Source organism: Rhinoderma darwinii, unplaced genomic scaffold, assembly GCF_050947455.1.
Source record: "Rhinoderma darwinii isolate aRhiDar2 unplaced genomic scaffold, aRhiDar2.hap1 Scaffold_67, whole genome shotgun sequence".
Taxonomy (NCBI): domain Eukaryota; kingdom Metazoa; phylum Chordata; class Amphibia; order Anura; family Rhinodermatidae; genus Rhinoderma; species Rhinoderma darwinii.
This window is the reverse complement of record NW_027464227.1, coordinates 287515-293897: the sequence shown is the minus strand read 5'-3', so window position 1 is coordinate 293897 and position 6383 is coordinate 287515. Positions and strand designations below refer to the sequence as shown.

Genomic DNA, 6383 nt, shown 5'->3' with positions numbered 1-6383 from the left:
TCTTTATTATGACCTCCATCATTATAAAGAACTTTGCCTTATCTATATATATCTATATACAATATTTCAGGAAGATGTAAAGAGATGTCCTGCTTCCTTTCTTTTGTATTATGGCTTCAAAACACAGATTCCTTTTCTTTCACATTTAGCACATCTTTCTATAGAAAGTTCTAAAGTTCCATCGCTGATAGTTCTAATTATTCCTCGGATGTTCAATAACGCTGTGTGGTGAAGTTCAGGACAGTGATCGAGGTCTCAACATTTTACTGCACAGCTCCATAATCTCTAAGTGCTTATTCAGACGAACGTATAATACGTCCGTGCAACGCGCGTGATTTTCTCGCGTGTCGCACGGACCTATGTTAGTCAATGGGGCCGTTCAGATTGTCAGTGATTTTCACGCAGAGTATGTCCGCTGCGTAAAACTCAAGACAAGTCCTATATTTGCCCGTTTTTAGCGCATCACGCAACCATTGAAGTCAATGGGTGTGTGAAAACCGCGCACGGCACACGGATGCACTTCCGTGTGCCGCTCGTGATGCGCGCTACAGTAGTCCAAACTATGAACGAAAACAGAAAAGCACCACGTGCTTTTCTGTTTACAAACATAAAAACAGAGAAAATCACGCAGCCGCGCATCGTATGCTGCTGACACATGGAGCTTTTATGGACCTTTTGCGCGCGCAAAATGCACACGCTCGTGTGAATCCGGCCTAAGGCTGGATTCACACGAACATGTTCGGTCCGTAAAGGACGGAACGTATTTCGGCCGCAAGTCCCGGACCGAACACACTGCAGGGACCGGGCTCCTAGCATCATAGTTATGTACGACGCTAGGAGTCCCTGCCTCCCCGTGGAACTACTGTCCCGTACTGAAAACATGATTACAGTACGGGACAGTTGTCCTGCAGAGAGGCAGGGACTCCTAGCGTCGTATAGAACTATGATGCTAGGAGCCCGGCTCTCTGCGCTGTGTTCGGTTCGGGACTTGCGGCCGAAATACGTTCCGTTCTTTACGGACCGAACATGCTCGTGTGACTCCAGCCTAAGGGTATGTGCACACGGCAACACCAACAGCGGCGCGTAAAAAAAAAGTTTGGAGCCATTTTTTCGGACGTAATTCGAGGCGTAAAACGCCTGAATTACGTCCGTAAATAGGGTGTGTGAACATGTGAACATACCCGAACACATTCATCTGATCTACAGCAACCAGAAGCTCCTCCACATTTTTGTGGGGTAAGGTTAGTCTTCCTGGTGAAAGTGAACTCCATAATTCATTTCATGATGTCCTTGGAGATCGCTGGGATTTTATATACTTTCTTTAGTTTGTTTAAATTGTTTGTGAACACATCTCTGACAGTAGAAGAAAAGTGACCTGGAAAGAATAACGTTACTAATCCATTAATGATCCACAATGTATGTATCTCATGTATCTATATTGGTCTAATCTGTCTATCCAAATCGATCTCTATATGTATCCCGCATACCTATCTCATCGAAACCGCTGTGGCGGTTTTTTCAGTCTCCCATTGATTTTAAGGGGGGTTTTGAGGCGGAAAACACCTCAAGAAAGGACATGTTGCTTTTTTTACCGTGAGCGAACCCCACCTCTCATTCCCATTGAAAGCAATGGGAGAAGATTTGGGAAATTTTTTGGCACGGATTCCGACGCAGTTTTCTCGTCAAAATCGGCACCAAAAAAACTGTGTGAACAGGGCCTAATATTTATATCTCTATCTGTCGGACTATCTACTTACTTCCATTTTCCATCTATTGCATCCATCACACTCTGAACTTGCAGACACTGAAGCGCCTAGGGAGAGTGTCAGGGACTGCAAGGGGTTAAGAAAGATGGAACGTTTCAATAATGCCCAGGACCAGGATTGGTGAACAAGGGGTTGAGAGGGGTGTGGTTAAGAAGATATAAGGCAGGGGTTTGGGGCAGAAAGCCCTTTTACCTTCAAGCTGCAGTGGAAGAAACACCCGCCCTCCCTCCCCTGGTGGTGTTGGTTTTGTTTTTTGAAAAAATTTTCTACGGTTATATTCTTGTTCTGGCGTTTTTTCTGGTTTTTTCGTAGATGTCACAGCTGGCGGAAAGTACGGCAGAAGAAGACAGAGTTAGCACCCTACATGCCTGATGGAGACAGGGAGCATCGGCATTTCAGGAGAAGGAGAAAAAGAAATATATATATATGTCTTCATGCCGATGGTGTAAATATAATAATAAAGCTGTGGCCACTTCCACATTTCCATAAAGAAGGTGTTGGTGTGTTATTTAATGAAGGATGGTATAAGGTCCTGGGCAGGTAAGGTGGACAATGGGTCCTTGCAGTCCCGTTTAGGACATTATCTAGTACAAACACGGGAATATAAATCATACATTACCCAATAAATTACAACCATGCAACAAAATCAAATAAAAGAGAGACACAACCTGTAGGTGGTAAAACATGGCCTTCTTTATTAATTAAAACGTTATAAAAAGGAAAACATTTTATAAAATTACATATATATATATAAATATAAAACACACATCATATAACTCAGACATAAAATCAATCCATAAAACAATCTACTTCAAAGACTGATTTTACCCCCAGTCTAATAAAAAGCCGTGACATAACAAATATATAACATAAGGGAGGATAGGCGTGGTGCTTCCAAGTATCGCCTTCTTTAGGCTGCGGGTTGGATACAAGCCACAATTTAAACCCAAACAGGTAGGTCACATGAGCAAAAGAAGCCCAATGACCTACCGGTTACTGGGTACCAGGGAAGATCTTCCCTTGTTGCTGGGTCACATGAGACCCCAGCAGCATCCAATAGCCAGCTGTTGCTACCCTGGGCATATCTGACCAGAGAACAGCAAAATTGGCAGGAAAATTCCCGCCAAAATCATAAGAAATCCACATAAGGGATGACTATAATCCCATGTGGATCCCTCCTTATGGTCTGGGATCCTTCCATTCTATGCAATTTTTTTCATTTATTTTTTTTACATGGATGGAAAAATTTGAGGTGTAAACAAAGAAAATAAAAACTTTATGTTAAAAAGCATTAAAAATAGGGATAGGATAGGCCATCACTTCCTAAACGGTGGAGCACAGTCCACTTCACTTGAATGGAGATGTTTCCGTTCCCTGCTTGCGGGTGGACGGTGGCCTTGTTGTGCAGGAGAGGTGCCAAAGGGATCTTTAAGGGTATGCTATACACTTTTGATAGTGCCATGTGCATGAGGACTTAGTCAGATCTTGACGTGACACCAGTTCATTGAGCAAAAGTACGAGATATATCAAAAGCTAACTAAACTTTCAAAAAACTTCCGACATGTCATAGTGACAAGTCAGACATTTTGATCAGTGGGGTCTGAGCCCCCCACCGATCACTTAAATGAAGCGGCAGAAGCGCTCGGGTGAGCGCTGAGCCACTTCGTTTCTGATCGGCTTTTGTCGGCAAGATGAGAAATTGGTGTACGGTCACAATAGAAAGTCTATGAGCCCGTACACCAACTGCTTGGCTTTCCGAGAAAAGCCAATCAGAAACGAAGCAGCTCAGAACTCACCGTAGCACTTCTGCCGCTTCATTTTAGCAATCGGTGGGGGGCTCTGTGCTCAGACCCCCACCCATCAAAACTTCTGACACGTCACTATGACGTTTTTGTTACCATTTAATCATGCTTTAGTCACAAAGATGTCTTACAAAACAATCACTTTTTTAGGAAGTTTTTTCATTTTACAAAATGATTTCCACTTAATAAAAACATGATTTATTATTTTTTATTACAAAATCGACCAATAATAATCGTATAACCAGCCTCCCATAAGTGTTTTTTTTAGCTATACGTATATATTATCGGACAGAGCTGAATCCAGGACTTGTTAAAAACATGAAATTGGAAGATTTTTTTTTTTTAATATAGTTTTTTTCTGAATAGAAACCTTACAAAAAAAAAAAGGCACCCCTCCCCCTTATTAAATCCTATGGGGCAGATAAACACAACGGTCGTGGTCATGTGCCCATATCTCTCAATGGTTCTAAAGCCACTGGATGATACAGGACCAATGGTAAATCTAGCACAAAATACTTAAAGGGGTTGTGTCGTCTCATTACTATGAGAGTGGGTCTGGCTCCCCGACACGTAGCAGATTTTGCTAAGAGAGGTTACCGTCGGCTGCTCACTTCCCCGGCAGCGGCCACTACAGGTGAAATTAAGTATTACATCTAGCCAATCAAATGAATGGCCTTCCTTGTGATACATGGATGACTGGGTCAGTCAGCTTGTCAGAAGCTCTCTGTTCTAGATCATATAAGGGGTCTGAGCCACTTCGTTTCTGATCGGCTTTTGTCGGCAAGATGAGAAATTGGTGTACGGTCACAATAGAAAGTCTATGAGCCCGTACACCAACTGCTTGGCTTTCCGAGAAAAGCCAATCAGAAACGAAGCAGCTCAGAACTCACCGTAGCACTTCTGCCGCTTCATTTTAGCAATCGGTGGGGGGCTCTGTGCTCAGACCCCCACCCATCAAAACTTCTGACACGTCACTATGACGTTTTAGTTACCATTTAATCATGCTTTATTCACAAAGATGTCTTACAAAACAATCACTTTTTTAGGAAGTTTTTTCATTTTACAAAATGATTTCCACTTAATAAAAACATGATTTATTATTTTTTATTACAAAATCGACCAATAATAATCGTATAACCAGCCTCCCATAAGTGTTTTTTTTAGCTATACGTATATATTATCGGACAGAGCTGAATCCAGGACTTGTTAAAAACATGAAATTGGAAGATTTTTTTTTTTTAATATAGTTTTTTTCTGAATAGAAACCTTACAAAAAAAAAAGGCACCCCTCCCCCTTATTAAATCCTATGGGGCAGATAAACACAACGGTCGTGGTCATGTGCCCATATCTCTCAATGGTTCTAAAGCCACTGGATGATACAGGACCAATGGTAAATCTAGCACAAAATACTTAAAGGGGTTGTGTCGTCTCATTACTATGAGAGTGGGTCTGGCTCCCCGACACGTAGCAGATTTTGCTAAGAGAGGTTACCGTGGGCTGCTCACTTCCCCGGCAGCGGCCACTACAGGTGAAATTAAGTATTACATCTAGCCAATCAAATGAATGGCCTTCCTTGTGATACATGGATGACTGGGTCAGTCAGCTTGTCAGAAGCTCTCTGTTCTAGATCATATAAGGGGTCTCGAGCAGGGTACCATCCCTCTATGACGTCAATAGGGCCTAATAGGCAAAATGGGGATTGGTTGTCGAGAGGAGACAATCCCTTTAGTTACAACTTATAGGTAAGTGGATTTTTTTAACCTATCTGCTGTACTTTAGGAAAATGGTTATGAATTTTACTGATGCATGTTGGATTTCGGCTTGTGTAGAAAATAACGCATGTACAATACTGCCTGTTCTGGATGAAAAAAAAATAAAAGAAAATGATAAAAACTGGTAAATAGAAGCTAAAATGGATTTAATGCATTTACTTCAAACTCACCAAATTCCAACAATTATAATTAAAAAAACTTTTTTATAATAAATAAATAATTTATTATGTTATAAAATAGAACCGAGGACATATTCTTTGAGGTAATTCCTTCTTTTTACGATTACAGTTCATCACGACCTCTTCGGAGCGGCCACTCAGGATGACGAGACACGTACTCTGCCGCAGTGCTGACCAGCCGGAAAAATTCCACAACATCGAAGGCGTAATTGGTGAATTTTGGGTGTTCTCCCAAGTCGGGTGATGTCCCTTAATTAGACGGCATAACAAGCTTTGTCATTCTCGGGCACGTTATTCTCTCCATTGAAGGACAAGTTAATTAGGTAATTCTGGTTACAGAAAACAACTTTCATTTAAAGCCCCCAGGACATATTGATATTTTTTTTTTTCTACACGGGACACGGGGGAGAATTATTGACAGGTTGAACTAATGACCAATTAATTTACTTTTGATCCTGCCACAGCCTGAAATGTGTCACAACTCAATGGAAGAAGCCTAATAATGGGAGAACAATATAATCTAACAAAAAAAAAAAAAAGTGTGAATGGAAAGAGTCAAGAGCGACACCATGTGAACGTGCGGGGAGTAACACACAACAGCGAGGGCTTTATGTCCGAATATTCTCATAAAATCACTACTCAAAAATTAAAAAGGGGTATTCGGTTTCTGCAAATAAATTTTAGGCTGAGTTCACACAGGGCGAATACGCTGCGTAAAGTGACACAGCGTAAAGATTTGTTTAAATCTCATCCACTTTGCCGCTACCGTATTACGCTGTGGATTTTCCGCAACGAATTCTGTTGCAGAAAACCCACAGTATTTACCCAACGTGTGAACTGACCCTTATTCTTTGTATAATGAA

At 41.5% G+C, this 6383-nt stretch overlaps 1 pseudogene; it reads right to left on the bottom strand.

The window, feature by feature from the left end:
- Nucleotides 1-2533: 2533 nt before the first annotated feature.
- LOC142728069 (EGF domain-specific O-linked N-acetylglucosamine transferase-like) overlaps nt 2534-6383 on the bottom strand; it is an 80849-nt pseudogene continuing 76999 nt past the window's right edge.